Source organism: Saccopteryx bilineata, chromosome 1, assembly GCF_036850765.1.
Source record: "Saccopteryx bilineata isolate mSacBil1 chromosome 1, mSacBil1_pri_phased_curated, whole genome shotgun sequence".
Taxonomy (NCBI): Eukaryota; Metazoa; Chordata; class Mammalia; order Chiroptera; family Emballonuridae; genus Saccopteryx; species Saccopteryx bilineata.
The window spans coordinates 405181122-405199726 of NC_089490.1; the positions used below are offsets into that span (position 1 = coordinate 405181122).

Below are 18605 nucleotides of genomic sequence, written 5' to 3' on the forward strand. Positions count from 1 at the left end.
AGTGTTAGAAAATGGTGCTGGCAGCGCCAGGTTTGTGATCTCTGAAATTGCTAATGACCTTCCTGCTTGGGAAGGGCCACAGTTATGCTAATGTTGCTGGAGGAGAGGCTTTCCCACAGGAAAAGTTATAAGAGGAGAGAAGAAGGAGGAGGGGGAGAGAAGCCATGTTTGGCTGAAGAAAGAGAAGCCAGTGTTGCAGAGTAAGAAGCCATGTTGGCAGATGGGGAACCAGAGGTGAGGGGCTGTGGGACTGGTGGAGCCCTTGATTCTAGGAGGAACCGGAGAAGATCCTCCTGGTTGTGAAACCAGATGTGTCAGCAGCTTTGGGAGCTCTGAATGAAGAGGGAAGTGTGTTTTCCCTATGTGTGTCTCTTGTCCCCTGGTGCGAGGCTAGAATAAAGGAATGGCCCACTATTTTTTGGCTCCACTGTTTCTTTACCATCTGTCTGAATCTAAGGGGAACCTGCACGTGCCTGGCAGTGATGGCGGCGGCCCCGGGCCCTACCCTGCACAAAGTCGAGAACCCTCACACGACCGGCTGGCCCCACACAGACCCGGAAGCCGGGTCCCTAGTCCTAACATTTCCAATTTAGGAGACCAAAATGAAGCTCTTCTGATGCCTAAAGCAATTTTTTTTTTGCATGCAGAATCTCAAAGCCATCTCTAAAATTAAACTCAGAATAGAAAAAACCAGAAAAACCTGTCTCAGGCCAAGGTTAACAGAGTAAGTCATACGTTCCTTAGACTGCTGCTGAATAAGAGACCCATCTGAAAAATCTCTGCCTTTTTCAGGGACCCTGACGGGTGTGCAAAGGAACTTAATTTCACTGTTGGAGAACACAGTCCTGGCTATTCTGACCTATTTCAATTAATGTAGCTACTGCTTTCTGGGGACAAAACAGCAATGACTAAACAGGATCTGCTGGGAAAACCACTAAAGAGGAGTCTTTCCTCATTATAAAAAGAAGATAGAAAACTGAAATAAGATTTAGAAAGAGAACAAATAGGAACATATGGTTGCTCTGAGGGCATTTTCCCCTCCCATTTCTTTTAAATATTTATTTATTTATTTATTTACTTATTTATTTATTTGAGAAAGGCAGGGGCAGAGAGAGAGACAGGAACATTGAGCTGCTCCTGTATGTGCCCCGACCTGGAATTGAACCGGCAACCTCCGTGCCAGGATGACACTCCAACCAACGGAGCTATGTGGCCAGGACAGCATTTCCCCTTTTCACTGAGAGTTTGGGAGAGACTGTGTTATTATTAATATAAAGGGGAAGCCACTAAGCCCTTGTAGTTTCTGGGGCTACTTGATCAGTTTTTCCTCAAAAGCTGTTCCCTACAAATGAGGGGATGCTCTGGTACCATATATAGTTGTGGTTAACCAAATGTGCCCTGATTCAACCTGATACAGCAAGGTTTTTCTTTTCTTTTTTGTGACAGAGACAGTCAGAGAGAGGTACAGATAGGGACAGGCAGGAAGGGAGAGAGATGAGAAGCATCAATTTTCCTTTGCAGCACCTTAGTTGTTCACTGATTGCTTTCTCACATGTGCCTTGACAGGGGTGGGTGGGGGTGGGTGGAGCTACAGCAGAGCCAGTGACCCCTCACTCAAGCTGGTGACCCTGCGCTCAAGCCTGCGACCTTGGGGTTTCGAACTTGGGTCCTCTGTGTCGCAGTCCGACGCTCTATCCACTGTGCCACCACCGGGTCAGGCAAGGGTTTTTCTGATATCAGTGGTGCGCACACATCCTTTTTCCAGGAGGGTGAAATGCATTTAGAACCAAATGAGCCAGATACTGAACCCACTGAGAAAATAATGATTCCCAATGACCCTCCACAAGAGGGAACGAATCTCGGGACCAACCAAACGTTTGCTAACCATCCTTTCTCCTCATTACTAACGTCACTGAGAGCCTCAGGGACAGAGTAACAGGCTTCCCTCTGTTAGGTTGGGGTCCAGGGCTCCTGTAAACTCAAGGTCCCTTTAAAACTCAAACTCTCTTCACCCAACCTCCCACTTGGGCAACTTCTTCATTAAGCACCTCCCTCCTCCAAACTCCCTCACCCCTTCAAGCAACTCCCCCCACCCTGGGAAGGTTCTGGGAAGTGTCCTTGGGACAGGGCCTTAGGGAGGGGCCTGAGGGTTAAGAAAGGGAGACAGTCTGTGACCGAGGCCACAAACCTGGATGCGCTGATCTGAGCATGTCCAGGAGCACCCAGCCCCGTGCCAGCAAATGCCTGCAGCAACCCCCCATCAGACACCCCCTCCTGCAGCTCTGAGCTGACTCACCAGGGTGTCAGCCCGCCTGTTTCTCAGATGCATGAACAAACTTATTTATTTATTTATTTATTTATTTATTTATTTATTTATTTATTTTAGAGGAGAGAGAGAGAAAGAGAGAGAGAGAGAGAGAGAGAGAGGGAAGGGGAGAAGAGCAGGAAGCTTCAACTTCCATATGTGCCTTGACCGGGCAAGCCCAGGTGAACAGACTTCTTATAAACTCATCAGGCCTGTCTCTCCTCTGGCCGTCCTAACACCCACCTGGCTCAGAACGGTGTAAAACAACCCAGACACCGGCACGGATGCCTCTAACTCTTAGGTGGCTACACACCTGTTCTCTGTAGATGGGGAATCAGTTCACAGTGACTTCAGTGTCCTATTTGGGGTATGAATTTGCCAAATGAGAGTAATTTGAACTTGAGTCCTTCAATTAGGTTAGGCAGGCTGGTAGTTAGATATGAGTTGGGACAGGCAGAGGAGGGGAAGGGTTAAATTGTTTTCATGTACTTTTGTATGTTTGCAGGGTGTAGGTAAACTTTTTTATTTTTTACTTTTTGTATTTTTCTGAAGTGAGAAGCAGGGAGGCAGAGAGACAGACTCCTGCATGTGCCCGACTGGGATCCACCCGGCATGCCCACCAGGGGGTGATGCTCTGCTCATGTAGGCGTTGCTCCTTTGCAATCAGAGCCATTTTAGCACCTGAGGTGGAGAATATGGAACCATTCTCAGCAACCAGGCCAACTTTGCTCCAGTGGAGCCTTGACTGCAGGAGGGGAAGAGAGAGGCAGAGAGAAGAAGGAGAGGAGAAGGGTGGAGAAGCAGATGGGCACTTCTCCTATGTGCCCTGGCCGGGAATTGAGCCTGGGACTTCCACATCTTGGGCTGACGCTCTACTGCTAAACCAACCAGCCAGGGCCTCTAGGTGAATTTTTAAAAAGATTTTACTTATTGCCTTGACAGAAAGGGAGTGAGATCATAGTTGCTTCACTTCAGTGGCTCATTAATTGCTTCTCATGTGTGCCTTGACTGGGCAAGCTTGGGGTTTTGACCTGTGACCTCAGCATTTCACATAGATGCTCTATCAGATGGGGGGAACTCAAGACTTAAAATTTTAGCTTGACATAAAAAAAAATTAGCTCGATCCTGACCAGGTGGTGGTGCAATGGATAGACCATGAGCCTGGGATGCTGAGGACCCAGGTTTGAAACCCCAAGGTTGCTGACTTGAGCCCAAGGTCACTGACTGAATTCAGCAAGGGGTCACTCGCTTTGCTGGAGTACCCAGTCAAAGCACATATAAGAAAGCAATCAATGAACAACTAAGGAACCACTATAGAGAGTTGATGCTTCTCATCTCTCTCTTCATGTCTGTCTGTCCCCATCTGTCCCTCTCTCTGACTCTCTGTCTCTGAAAAGAAAAAGAAAGTTCTAATCTTTTCCATTTTCCTTCTTAACACTAATTCCTACTTTGTGTTTCCCGAATGGGTAAAACCATTTTGGGTTAGTGTGTGGATCTGAACTAGTTTCTACTCTATACTTCCTCCAGCACTCTCTTAGGCCTTTAGTTAGTTTTAGCTTTAAACAATATAATATTTTCATGAATTTGCTCCAGAGTTTATTTAGTAGATCCTCTTTATAATATTTTTTATAGTTTATGGGCTTTAGAACAGTTTTCTCAGAGTTGCCTTTCAAGAGTGACAACCATCTGCTGAGTCCACCTTGGGACATTCTCTCTCCTTAGTATTGGCCAGTTGGTATACACCCCCGGTGAGGTCAGACCTGGAGATGGAAGAGGTTTCCCTCAGCCTTCGGTGGACGGCCACTAAACCATATGGAGTTTACGAATTTCCCTTCACTTCTGCCATCTGGTTTTAAGTCAGAAATTTCCAACTGAAATGGTCTCTTTAAGGCTGAGGGTCAACTATACCAGTTGTCCCAGTAGAGTCCGAGCTCTACGTCAATCAGGCATCCCCAATTCAATGTCCCCGTGCAGTGGGACACTCCTGCTTATCAGCAGGGCTGGCGGCCTCTTTGAGACTACTCTTGAGGCAGCTGTGAGGAGTCTACTTATCAGTGCCGAGACCAACTGCCACCAGGGGAAAGACATGACCGACACACAAGTTAGTTGCAGGAATCACACAGGCAGTTTATTACTCACAGATCCTACAGCGTGCCTGGGGACAGCTTAAGGGGCCCCATCAGTGTGCTCCTCTCAGCTGTCCTTGGTTAGAGTGGTGTGGACCCCTCAGCTTTAGTACTCTTTCTGGCATATGCCTTGTAACAGGTGTTACTCTACAGCAGGGGTCCCCAAACTACGGCCCCCTGAGGCCATTTATCCGGCCCCCACCGCACTTCCAGAAGGGGCACCTCTTTCATTGGTGGTCGGTGAGAGGAGCACAAGATGTGGCGGCGCCACAAAGCGTGGCTGCGGCACTTACGTACAGTACTACTTCCAGTGACGCGGGGCGCACACGTCACTGCTCCGGAAGCACGTCATATCACTTGTTACAGCTAGCAGTGACAAATATGAAATTGGACATTGACCATCTCATTAGCCAAAAGCAGGCCCATAGTTCCCATTGAAATACTGGTTAGGGCCCTGGCCGGTTGGCTCAGCGGTAGAGCGTCAGCCTGGCATGCGGGGGGACCCGGGTTCGATTCCCGGCCAGGGCACATAGGAGAAGCGCCCATTTGCTTCTCCACCCCCCCTTCCTTCTTCTCTGTCTCTCTCTTCCCCTCCCGCAGCCAAGGCTCCATTGGAGCAAAGATGGCCCGGGCGCTGGGGATGGCTCCTTGGCCTCTGCCCCAGGCGCTAGAGTGGCTCTGGTCACAGCAGAGCGACACCCCAGAGGGGCAGAGCATCGCCCCCTGGTGGGCAGAGCTTCGCCCCTGGTGGGCGTGCCGGGTGGATCCCAGTAGGGCGCATGCGGGAGTCTGTCTGACCGTCTCTCCCCGTTTCCAGCTTCAGAAAAATGTAATACTGGTTTGTTGAATTAAATTTACTTGTTCTTTATTTTAAATATTGTATTTGTTCCCGATTTGTTTTTTTACTTTAAAATAAGATATGCACACTGCACATAGGGATTTGTTCATAGTTTTTTTTATAGTCCAGCCCTCTGACGGTCTGAGGGACAGTGAACTGGCCCCCTGTGTAAAAAGTTTGGGGACCCCTGCTCTACAGGATTATCACATCAAGCCACTTTTGGGGAGTTCCTCGCAGGGAGCTCTTTTTATCTATATATAATTTCACACACGCACTAACTGGGCCCTGAGCTAAGGGCAAGGTCTTGTCTATCATATCCCTACGCACTAGATTAGCTCCCACCCAGAGGGCACAGCCTTATTCAGTTACCTTAATGGCTTTAATATTATATCCTAACCTATTTCTATGTATCTTCTATATTTTCCTGTATTTCTATGTATTTAATTACTATAACATTATATTACTGTAACACTTTGTTAATCCAAATTTGGAGGGACCCGAAATATGGAAGACAGGAGCAAGGTCCGTCGTTTACGCATTAAAGTTTTATTGTCTAGCTTGACCAAGCGGCAGGAACTCCGACAGAAATCTGACGGAGAGCGCGCTGGCCCTTTGTTCTACTTAGTTTTTATAGTTTTGTAAGTGGGAAGTACAGAAGCAAAAATTGCAATTAGGAGCCCCTTACCGCTATTGGTTATAGTCATATGTCCTTTAACATGATAGGACCACGTTCAATTTGCAAACCATACATCATTTTGGAGAAAACAAAATTTACAAGTCAACACAGTGGTAGAAAGATATCTCTTTACATATTAAAAGGCCTTCCTATATTTTCTAGTGTTCATCTGCTATCTCTCTGTCCAGAGTCACACACATTAACCACATTTATTTACATAACAGAGGTAGTTTCCGTGGGGACAAATGCCCGCAAATGGCTCATAGTTATAAGAAAAGGTTTATTATGGCTTTTCCCTTCCTGCACCTGGCTAGCCATTCACTCCTTTCCCCACAGGTGTGGTGGAATGTCAGGGAATCTATGCTTTCCTTCTCTTTTCATTTACAATACAATGGCAAGAGCCATCCTGGTTATGCTAATCACACAGTACAGAGACTATTCTCACAATTTCTCTGCACACCTTAACCCAAATTAATAAAATGTTCTCCAAGCCTCCTAAAATATTAATATTAATTCTATAGCCTTTTGGTACTTTACAACACCTGCAGGTGAAATGGCTCAGTGGCTCCTCAACTTCACATGTAGCACCTCTCACCATATGGTGATCACAAATCACGGAACATCTGGCTATTGTCAGGGTCTAATCTTTTGTGTGTGTGTGTAAAGCCAGCAGTCAAGGCCAGGGCCACCATCAGAGCAGCCCAGCCCATGCAGGTTCGCATTGGATTCGGACAGTCGGTAAAGAAACAACGGAGCCAAAAACTGATGGGCTGTCATCTTTCATTCTAGCTTGCACACGGCAGGCAAGTAAAAACATACACTGGGCTCCAAAACCCAGTCACATTCAGTGCTCACAAAGCTACTGATTTATCCGAGTTTCCTAGAATCAAAGGTTTCTAGCTCACCAGCCTTATTCTCCTCTGTTCCCCCTCTCCTTCCTTATCCCAGATACAAACTCTACACAAACTGGCATCTCACTCAGCACTCCGCCAGCTTGGCTGCTTCTCCTGGCCTCCTCCACGTGGCCTTTCTCTGCTCTCCTCTGCTCTTTCTTGCTAATCTCAGGAACCAAGAGCCCAAACTCTCGCTCCTTCCCCATTTTATAGTGTAGAAATCCAAACTCTTAATCCAATATACAAAATAGGGAAGTCTCTAATACAAAGTCACTTTCTGAGGCATGATAGGATTGTACCACCCCACATCAAAAAGGGTGGGAAAGGCTTAATCCCAAAACCAAGCCCCAGGCTACAAGGATTCTGCCTGCCTTTAGCCCACCCCAACACACATTAATATCACCTGGGTGATGGCCTCCTCGTGTTATCTTTAACAAAGTGAGCATAATACACTTTATCTGCCCAACAGTGTGTGACAGAGACAGAAGGAGACAGAGAGAGGGACAGACAGGGAGAGAGATGAGAAGCATCCATTCTGCTTTGAGGCACCTTAGTTGTTCATTGATTACTTTCTCATATGTTCATTGATTACTGCCTTGCAGGGAGGTGGGGGGGGGCTTCAGCCAAGCCAGTGACCTTTTGCTCAGGTCAGTGACCTTAAACTCAAGCCAGAGACTTTTGGGTTCAACCTGGTGACCATGGGGTCATGTGTGGTCATGACTCCTAGCTCAAGGTGGAAACCTCAGGGTTTCAAATCTGGGTTCTCCTTGTCCCAATCAGACGCTCTATTCATTGTGCTACCTGTGCTCAGGCTAGGATTCAGTCTTATCACTTCTCTGCACTCCTGGCATGGCTGTTCCCCCAGCGTATAACTATTTTTAGTTTCACTTTGCATTCATTTCAACCATTTACACGTTTTCCTATTCATATTTCCACAACTTACTTTTCTATGTTTATTATAACAATAAATAGTTAACACGGCCTCTCAGTGAGCAGCTGGCATGGACCACAGTGGAACATCAGGTCCAATTTGAAAGGATGAACGGCTCTGGCCCTCTCCTGCCTGGCTGCCCACTCTGCCCAGCCCCGAGGGTCACCATGGGGCCTAACCGGGGACCCCCTCCTCCGTAGGGACTGGTGTGGGCGCGGGGACCCGCTGGTGTAGCCCCGGGGGCCTTTGTTCTGCGCAGTTAGCCTTGGTTTGGGGGGAGAGGAGACCGCGAGCGCACTCGGGGACCTGGGCGGGGGTGGGCGGTCCCCTCCCTGAAACGCTCCAGATCCCGGTGCTCGGGGTGCCGGCGGTGCAAGCCGCTGCGGGGTTCTCTCCCGGCTCCAGAACTCAGACTTTGAGACTTCTGTCCCTCCCCGGGCTCGGCCTGATTCCCGAAGCCTTCCTTCCCGTAACCGCTCGCCGCGCACTCACCTGCGGGAAGTTGAGCAGCAGCAGCAGCAGCAACAACAGGCGAGGGTATGTCCCGGCCACAGCGCATGGCTACGCCAGGGGCCGGTGCTGGGCCAACTCCTAGCTCTGCGCTGCCCGGGGTCCCAGGGCCTGGACCCTGGGCTGGGGCCCTGCTTTTCAACAGCAAGTTGTTTCTGGCCCTCCCCTTTAGGTATTTCTTGGAGGCCTGCCCTCCCCGCCGCGCGCCCCACCCTCTCACTACTCCACCCTGGGCCGTTCTTGATTTTCTTTTTTTCTTCTTGATTTTTTTTTGTAGCTGTCTCTCTTTGTGGGGCATTGCCCACAGCACCTTGTTTTCTTTTTGTTTAAGATATTCTTGCCTATGTGGACAAAAAAGGAGCTTGTCCCATTAGAGCCCAAGCTTGAAGTGGATCAGGCATCCCTGGTGTGACTTCCCCGCACAGTGGGACACTCCTGCTTATGAGCAGGGCTGGCGGCCTCTTTGAGACTACTCTTGGGGCGGTTATGAGGATTCTACTTATCAGTGCCGAGATCACCTGCCACCAGAGGAAAGACAGGACTGACATACAAGTTAGCTGCAATAATGACACGGGCAATTTATTACTCGCAGATCCTATGGCTTGCCTGGGTACAGCTTAGGCGTGCTCCTCTCAGCTGTCTTTGATCAGAGCTCAGAGTGGCGTGGAGACAGTTCATGTTCACGTTGGAGTCTGGGGCGACTACCACGGGATGGGGGGGAGGTTTAGCTTTATTACCTTTTCTCTCCTACACCTTCTAACAGGTGTCAATCCACAGGATTATCACCTCAAACCACCTTTTGGGGAGTTCCTGGCAGGGAGCCCTTTTTATGTTAATCTACTGAAATGTCACATCAAGCCACTCTTAAGATGTTCCAAGGGAAGCTTCTTGTTTATGTTGATTTACAGAGTTACGACATCAACCCCCTTCTTCTGTGTATGTAACTTCAAACACATACTAACTGGGCCTTATGCTGAAAGGCAGTCTGATCATCACATCTGTACACACTATATTAATTCTTATCCAGATGACATAACTTTATTTAATTTCCTTAATTGCTTTTAATATTATATCTTAATTATTTTTATATCTTCCATACTTTTCTATATTTCTATATATTTAATTACAATAACCTTATATTACTGCAACAGAGCCACATACTGAACCTGACAAGTTCAGGCAAAGCCTGTGTCAGACCTGCGTTGGTAAGGACACACAGGTCTGATGAGTTTATGAGAAGTTTGTTTAAGCATCTGTGAAACAGACGGGCTGAGACCCTAGTGGAGTCAGCTCAGAGCTGCAGGAGGGGGTGTCTGATGGGGGGTTGCTGCAGACATTTCCTGGCACGGGGTTGGTGCACCTGGACATGCTCAGATCAGCGCATCCAGGTTTGTGGCCTTGGTCACAGACTGCCTCCCTTTCCCAACCCCTCAGGCCCCTCCCTAAGACCCTGTCCAAGGACACTTCCCAGAACATTCCCAGGGTGGGGGGAGTTGCTTGAAGGGAGGGGGAGGTTGGGGGAGGGAGGTGCTTAATGAAGAAGTTGCCCAAGTAGGAGGTTGGTTGAGACATATTTGAGTTTTAAAGGGACCTTGAGTTTACAGGAGCCGTGGACCCCAACCTAACAGAGGGAATCCTGTTACTCTGTCCCTGAGGCTCCCAGTGAGGTTACTAATGAGGAGAAAGGATGGTTAGCAAACGATTAGCTGGTCCCGAGATTCGTTCCCTCTTGTGGAGGGTCATTGGGAATCATTATTTTCTCAGTGGGTTCAGTATCTGGTTCATTTAGTTCTAAATGCATTTCACCCTCCTGGAAAAAGGATGTGTGCGCACCACTGGTATCAGAAAAAACCTTACCTGACCCGGTGGTGGCACAGTGGGTAGAGCGTCGGACTGCGACACAGAGGACCCTAGTTCGAAACCCCAAGGTCGCAGGCTTGAGCGCAGGGTCACCAGCTTGAGTGAGGGGTCACTGGCTCTGCTGTAGCTCCACCCACCGCTGTCAAGGTACATGTAAGAAAGCAAACAGTGAACAACTAAGGTGCCGCAAAGGAAAATTGATGCTTCTTACCTCTCTCCCTTCCTGCCTGTCTGTCCCTATCTGTCCCTCTCTCTGACTGTCTCTGTCAAAATAAGAAAAGAAAAATCTTGCTGTATCTGATTGAATCAGGGCAGATTTGGTTAACCACAACTGTATATTGTGCCATAGCACCCCCTCATTTGTAGGGAACAGCTTCTGATGAAAAACTGATCAAGTAGACCCAGAAACTACAAGGGTTAGTGGCTTCCCCTTTTATATTAATAATAACGCAGTCTCTCCCAAACTCTCAGTGAAAAGGGGAAATGCTGTCCTGGCCACATAGCTCCGTTGGTTGGAGTGTCATCCTGGAGCACGGAGGTTACCGGTTCAATTCCAGGTCAGGGCACATAGAGGAGCAGCTCAATGTTCCTGTCTCTCTCTCTGCCCCTGCCTTTCTCAAATAAATAAATAAGTAAATAAATAAATAAATATTTAAAAGAAATGGGAGGGGAAAATGCCCTCAGAGCAACCATATCTTCCTATTTGTTCTCTTTCTCAATCTTATTTCAGTTTTCTGTGTTCTTTCTACGATGAGGAGACTCCTCTTCAGTGGTTTTCCCAGCAGATCTTGTTTAGTCATTGCTGTTTTGTCCCCAGAAAGCAATAGCTACATTAATTGAAATAGGTCAGAATAGCCAGGACTGTTTTCTCCAACAGTGAAATTAAGTTCCTTTGCACACCCATCAGGGTCCCTGAGAAAGGCAGGGATTCTTCAGATGGGTCTCTTATTCAGCAGCAGTCTAAGGAACGTATGACTTACTCTGTTAACCTTGGCCTGAGACAGGTTTTTCTGGTTTTTTCTATTCTGAGTTTAATTTTAGAGATGGCTTTTTAAATTCTGCATGCAGAAAAATTGCTGTAGGCATCAGGAGAGCTTCATTTTGGTCGTCCTAAGTTGGAAATGTTACAGGACAGGGGACCCGGCCTCCGGGTCTGTGTGGGGCCAGCCGGTCGTGTGAGGGTTCTCGACTTTGTGCAGGGTAGGGCCCGGGGCCGCCGCCATCACTGCCAGGCATGTGCAGGTTCCCCTTAGATTCAGACAGACGGTAAAGAAACAGTGGAGCCAAAAAATAGTGGGCCATTCCTTTATTCTAGCCTCACACCAGGGGACAAGAGACACACACAGGGAAAACACACTTCCCTCTTCATTCAGAGCTCCCAAAGCTGCTGACACATCCGGTTCCACAGCCAGGAGGATCTTCTCCGGTTCCTCCTAGAATCAAGGGCCCCTCCAGTCCCACAGCCCCTCACCTCTGGTTCCCCATCTGCCAACGTGGCTTCTTACTCTGCCACACTGGCTTCTCTTTCTTCAGCCAAACATGGCTTCTCTCCCCCTCCTCCTTCTTCTCTCCTCATAACTTTTCCTGTGGGAAAGCCTCTCCTCCAGCAACATTAGCATAACTGTGGCCCTTCCCAAACAGGAAGGTGATTCACAATTTCACAGATCACATACCTGGCCCTACCCAGCGCCTTTTTGTAAAACTAAAAGTAAGCAAATTCAAAAATCATATTTTACAAACTCCTTTGCCCCACGTGCCAGAAGAAGCTCACAAGAGTCCAGGTGACCTTGAGAGTAAGTTTCTTGAGGCTGGGGGACAGGGAGACAAGAATGGGCCTAAAGTAGAAGCCAGCTAGAATAGTCCCACCTCGGAGAGAACCTAGCGGGGCTGCCTGGGCTCTTAAGGGAAAAGGGCCCTTGCAGACAGGTTCACCTAACTTGGGGTCAGCCATCACCACCTGTTGTCTTGGTGGTAGGTCTCGTGGGGACAGTTACAGTTTTGGAGACACACACCCGTGAGTGGGTGTGTGGGCAGGGGAAGTGAAAGACAGAGGCTTGCTCCTGGGAGGAGAGCATACTGGGTCTTTTATTTTGAGGGTTCCTAAAGACTGGGAGTTTAGGGGTGATCTTAAGAAAGGACCCCAATAGAATATTCACCAGCTTTAGACTGGTGTGCCACAATGAGGTTTATTCCCTTCACTTCTTCATCCGTTCCTGAGTGTGGTTGGCACCAATGATACTAATTGGACTTCTGAAATCTGTCTCCCTGCACAACCAGTAGTCTCAGTCTTCTGGGATTTTGTGCCAGTCCAAAAAGTGTTAATCATCCTGATGTCATCTGAAGATTACAGACCCAGTGATCTCAGTCGAATTTGTGTACTCTCAGGGTGATTTCTGCCTTAGTTCTGTCGCTGAAATAATTCTCCTATTTTCACCGGTCCCCAAGTGTGATGAGGTTGAGAAGTGTGGGAGACAGGCTGTAAGCTGACAAAGTCCTTATAACCTAGGGCTCAGTTTAAGACTAAGCTCTTCTCTTCACTCTTGACTTTGCATGGTGGGGGGTGGTGCACTCTTGTGAGGATTCCCGTTTATGCCTCAGAGGTGTGACTTTGTATCAGAGACTTCCTTATTTGCATAGGGCTCTGCACTATATAGTAAAGCAGACCGGGGGCTTTGCCTTTGCTCTGGCCTTGCCATCAGCTTGCAGAGGCCCCCATCCCATCCTTTTTTCTCTTTCAGTCTATTTCTTCATTCCACACCGTTCTCACTCAAGACCTGCACAATTACTAGCTGCACTGGTTTGCAGCAGAAAGCACCGATTTCAGACGTTTACCTTTTGGTGTTAATGAGAAGCGTAAACCATCTGCCCTTGGTGTGACACCCGGTGGCCGACGCCAGGCAAGTTCACATTGGGTTCGGGTGGAGTAGAGGAACTGCGGAACCAGAACTGGAAATGCTAGGCAAGGGCGGAGCAGCAACTAGGCAGGGAAACAGCTTCCCTGGAGGCAGGTGAGCAAAGAGCGCTTGCATGGCTCACAGGCGAACAGGTTACGCCCCCTGCAGGCGGTGAACATAGATCTGTGAAAACCACCCTACACAGAGTATCCTAGCACGTGTCTCTGCCACGTGCTCAGGCACTCATGAAACCAAGTGCAAAGGTGAGCCTAACACAGGTGTTTTCCCTATACTTGGTTACAGGAGATAAGATGTTGTCATTTACTAGATGGCTGTAAACTGCTTGGCCATTTAACTGTCTCAGTTTCCCTATTCCATTTTTTTCCTTATTATTTTCTTTTAGCAAGAGACACAGAGAGAGACAGAGAGAGGGACAGATAGGTACAGACAGACAGGAAGGGAGAAAGATGAGAAGCATTAATTCTTTGTTGCAGCACCTTAGTTGTTCATTGATTGCTTTCTCATATGTGCCTTGACTGGGGGGCTACAGCAGACCGAGTGACCCCTTGCTCGAGCCAGCAACTTTGGGCTCAAGCCAGCGACAACACTCTATCACTGCGCCACCGCCTGGTCAGGCTCCCTGTTCCACTTGCTTGTCTCGTTCCCCCTTCAGAGACTCCCATCCCTGAAATCTTTTAGGGATGATGAGGGAGGAGAGTCTGTCTTCTGTCACCTTCGCTTCCTGCTGACAAGCACTGTGGTCCCTGTCTGATCTAAGGCGGGGGTGGGGGGCAAGGGATGGGACCTGAGGCTGGAGCAGAGGCTGTTAGTGGATTCTTCCAAAGTAGGGATGGGCTGGAACGTCTGAAGCAGGGGTCCTCAAACTTTTTACACAGGGGGGCCAGTTCACTGTCCCTCAGACCACTGGAGGGCCAGACTATAAAAAAAATTATGAATAAATCCCTATGCACACTGCACATATCTTATTTTAAAGTAAAAAAACAAAATGGGAACAAATAGAATATGACGCACTTCTGGAGCTGTGACATGTGCGTCCCACGTCACCGGAAGTAGTACTGTACGTGAGCGATGCCGCACTTTGCATCCACATCCTGTGCTCCTCTCACTGACCACTAATGAAAGAGGTGCCCCTTCTGGGAGTGCAGCGGGGCCGGATAAATGGCCTCAGGGGGCCGCATGCGGCCCACGGGCTGTAGTTTGGGGACCCTTGGTCTGAAGCATCATCGTTTTGGTGTGAAATTGCAGTTTTTTCAGGACACAGTGGTTCCGATGGGTTCTCAAAGTGAGATTTCTATTGTGTGAACAAGAGATTGGGTGTGTAATAAGGGGCGTGCCTAAAAAAAACGAAGAAAAACACAGAAGTTAACGACGACAGCCAATGATGGTTTCTGATTCTGTAAGGCTGTCGGTCAAGAAGTTTCTTAGATGAAAAGGCTTCAACTTTCTTTTGCTGGCGTGAAGGTCAACAGGGATAAGCTATGGGATCCTTTTTTTGTTTGTTTTTAAATTTTTTGGGTTTTTTTTCTTAATCCTTTTTATTGATATTAACAACTCCAATTATCATAAGCAGGATAGTTTACTTAGAGCTATGAGAGATGTATACATTTTATTATCCGAGGAAGGCTCTTTTGTGCCCCAGCTATTTAAAATTAGCTTAATCCAAAGTTAAATTCAGGGTAGTCAAAATCAACTAAATGATTTCTAAGCCCTGGCTTCCCTTCTTTACTAAAGGAATTTTCAAATCCTTCTGTCATCTTTAAGAGAAGATTTTTCGTCTGACCTGTGGTGGCGCAGTGGTTAATGCATTGACCTGGAATGCTGAGGTCACCAGTTGGAAACCCTGGGTTTGCCGAGTCAAGGCACATATGGGAGTCGATGCTTCCTGATCATCTCCCCTTCTCTCTCTCTTTCTGTCTCTCTCTCCCCCACCCTCTAAAAAAAATTAATTAAAAGAGAAGACTTCTCAATAGTTAAGTAGAATTGTAGGAGACTAGTTCTATACAAGGGAGAAGCATGATATAGTAATTATGAGCACAGGCAAGTTATAATACGTCACTGCACTTCAGTTTCCTCTCCTGTGAAAAGGACACAGAGACAGCACCTGCCTCATTAGGGTTGCTGTCAGAACTGAATGAATAAAGACATGTAAAGTCATTAAAAGTACACTTGGCAAATAGTGTTTGATATTACTCTTTTTGTATGAATAAATGTTTCATTTGATTTATTTTTCTGTTAGTTCCATATGTGAAAATTGTGGCTTTTACTTTTTGATTACAGTTTACTTTCAGTATTATTTTGTATTGGTTTTAGGTATACAGCATAATGGTTAGACAAAAATATACTTTATAAAATGTTTCCATTGATATTTTCAGTACCCATGTTATTATTCTTATCACCAATGATCTTACTCTTCAAATGCTGTTACTTTAACAATACAATTATAAAATAAAAGGTGAAATAAAGAAAAAAAGATGCTACACTATCTTCATAATTATAACAGGAGAAAAGACATTTTATGTAAGCCCTTAGGCTAAATAAAAATATCTCATATGTCTAGTAGCCTTGTACCAATGAGATTTAGTCAAGTTATGATTAACCTACATCAGCAATACTTCCTAAGTGACTTCTCAAGTGACTTCTGCAGCATTCTTATTCTATTTAGAATAAATGCAAATTTTGTAAATGCTAAGATATTGCAAATGGAATAATCATCATCATCTAAATTTCTCACATATTAGAATTAAGGCTACTTCTTTTTCTAAGAATTTGGGGTTGCAGATAAAGTGAGATTTCTTCAAAGTTTAGTGAGATTTTTTTTCAAAGTTTTATACCTTAGATATTATCTTTGTAGTAACATAGACTGGGTTTAACCGCAGTCCCATTCCTTTCCAACCAGATAACCTCTGACAAGTGTTTTAAGCTCTCCAAGTCCTAGTTCCTTCCCCTATGACATGAGGCCAGCAATGCCTGCAACGAAGGATAGTCACAGGATTAAATGAGGTAAAGTGTGTAAAGGTACTGTCACGCGTGGCATTGTCACTGCTCAGTAAGGAAAAGCAGCAGCCATTATCATCACTGTTGCTGAGATTCTTTTACCTGTTTGCCTTATTAATTTCATTAGGTCTTTTTTAAACAATTAAATGTCAGAAGAAGATACTATAATGTCAATGTGTGTCTTATAAAAATTAACCAGAACTCGAAAGTACCTTGACCTGGTTGTTCACATGCCAACTTAATATTTCTTTCTTCTCTAGATTCTTTTCCTTCCAAAACAAATGTGTCTTTTCTAAGCTCAAAGTGAAGAGCATGTGAATGTTTCTCGATGAACTCTTTTACAAGTTTTTCATTGTTTGGCTGAGAACCATCTTGAGCATTTTTATGCAAATTTTGGTAATTTCACCATCCACTTTCTCCTGACACTGAACATGAAATTTTTTCAATGTGCTTTCATAAAACCCACTCTTTTTCAGGTAAAGAAAAATATCTGTTTTGAGGACAAGCATTTCTCCACATCTAGTAGTCTCGGGTACTGAGGGTCTGAGTGACTCCAAAGAGTTACCCCCTCTCGGTAGACTCTTTCTGGGGCTCTGTCTACCCCACTTTTCCCTCTCACTTATAAAATGCCTGTTTGTTTCTAAAAGAGAACTTGCTTTTAATAGCAAAGATTCTTTGAGCTTCTTGATAGCCAGAAATGATCCATGAACAGAGATTCTTCCATTGTGCTCCAAAGGACTGAAGCATAAAATTGGAATCTTCCTTTTCAGGTCCGTTACCAGACTTTCCAGAATGATTTGATTCCAAAAAATGGAGAGATCAAGAACAGCATTTACAGAACTGAAAAACCTTTTCACTAAAATGAGAGACCATGAGTTGAATGGGTCCAACCTTCTCTGCTAGATAGTGTTTCTTTTTTCTGCTGACATTCTCTGCAACTTTTTTTTCTTTGAATAGTACATATGCAATTCCTTTGGTTCTTGTTGGATATATCACATCTTCAACAACTTCACCCTCATTCTTAATATCTTGGAAGTGCTTCTTCACTAATGTAGTCAGTAACAGATCATTAAAAAGGCCAACCGGAAGACCAGCAACTACAATTGTTCTTTCAGAAGCTTTGAATTGCTTGACATTCAAAACTGATGCCTTGGCTCTGTGGAGAGCATCTTCAGCTTTCTCATCCCCAGAAGAGGAGCTGGAAATGCCAGCTCCCGCCTCCAAGCTTGAACCCCGGGCCTCCGCCGCCTGCTGCCCTTTGGGCCTTGTAGCCCTGGCCTCAGCCCCAGCCTCCTGCCACCGCTGGCTTTCCATAACTTCCAGGGCAATCTGTAACTCCATCTCCAGCAGCTGCTCCATTTCCAGGTGAAACTCTGGAATCTGGTCATTCTCCTTCTCCCGCACTTGCTCCAGCTCCTTCCACTGCTCAGTTTTCAGGCCTCAGGAAGCCTCTTCCACAGAGCTCTTGGTCTCTTCTTGCACGTCTGTAAATATCAGCCAGCCTACGGCCCCCAACAGGACAGTCATGGGGAACCATAACAGCAGCCAGTCCTACCCCACTGCTCAAGGGTGGTGGTGGCTCCATAACAATCTGATCTGAATCCTGTCACAAACTAGGCCAAATATAAGGCCAGTAGCCACGGCCACCATCACAGTCATCTGGCCCGGGATCCTTATTCACAGTTTAAATGGTTTTGGTGATGCCATCAAGCGCTCGGGGTAGATTCCGTGTGGCTTGCAGCGCCTCCATAGTTCTCGGTAACTTCAAGTCAGAGGACGGGAAGAAAATGAAACATTCTTTAGAAGAAAACTAGAAAATTCAGGGTCAAATTCAATTTGTACATGAAAAATATAATTGACTAGAGCCTGGTACTGCCGTCACGACTGGTATTTCTGGGTTCTGTTGAAATGCGGCCTCTTCCCTGAGAGCTCCTGCGACTGAAAGATAACCAGTCCAGACTCCTTACTGCATTCAGCCCAGTCCCAGTGTGGCCGGATCATTTGCAATGAGCACAACAAGAATTAGCAGTTGACCACAGAGGTCCTTTTAAATTTGCTTTGCTGGAATCTTAACAAGGCATTTCAGACTGAGCTTCAGCTAGCCCCTCCGGGTGAGGAAGTCACCCCATATATTTGCCATCAGGCTTTGCCTGCGACACCTGTAGCTCTGGGTAAATTCCTCAAGTTCTTGAGGTGCTCCCCAAAATGTCTTGAGGTTTCTTCCTGCCGTCCTTCTGGAAGCAACCTTTGTTTCTGAACTGGAAGGACTGACACGAACCATGTGAATAAGCAAGGTACCAGGCTACTTCTCCATCGGCTCTTACCAGCTTCCAACTCAATTTCCACTCCTGAAAGCTGTCTGGTGACATCCAGGGCCCAGGCCCGTCTCTTTCAGACATGACAGGCTACTCAACGTCTTGGTTAATAAGACCCACAATTGGAAACTGGGTTTATGCATCCTATGATAAAGAGAAACATTCCTCTTGGGTTCATGAACATAAACACTGCCATGAAAATAATGATGTTCACTTTGTAAGAGTGACTAAATCCTGGAGGG

The 18605-nt window shown here is 46.5% G+C and overlaps 1 protein-coding gene and 1 pseudogene across 13 annotated transcripts in view; both read right to left on the reverse strand.

The window, feature by feature from the left end:
* LOC136319043 (tumor necrosis factor receptor superfamily member 22-like) overlaps window positions 1–8532 on the reverse strand; it is a 124931-nt gene extending 116399 nt beyond the window's left edge. For 4 of the 13 annotated variants that reach the window (XR_010728169.1, XR_010728163.1, XR_010728162.1 and 1 more), the window contains exon 1: window positions 8262–8486. The gene's annotated coding sequence lies outside the window, so the exon portion shown is untranslated. Of the gene's footprint in view, window positions 1–8261 lie in introns of all 13 variants that reach the window. The other 9 variants (XR_010728168.1, XR_010728167.1, XR_010728159.1 and 6 more) reach the window with 7 other exon arrangements.
* Window positions 8533–15998: 7466 nt separating this feature from the next.
* Window positions 15999–17407, reverse strand: LOC136328944 (RNA-binding protein 43 pseudogene; annotated as a pseudogene).
* Between the last annotated feature and the right edge of the window lie 1198 nt (window positions 17408–18605).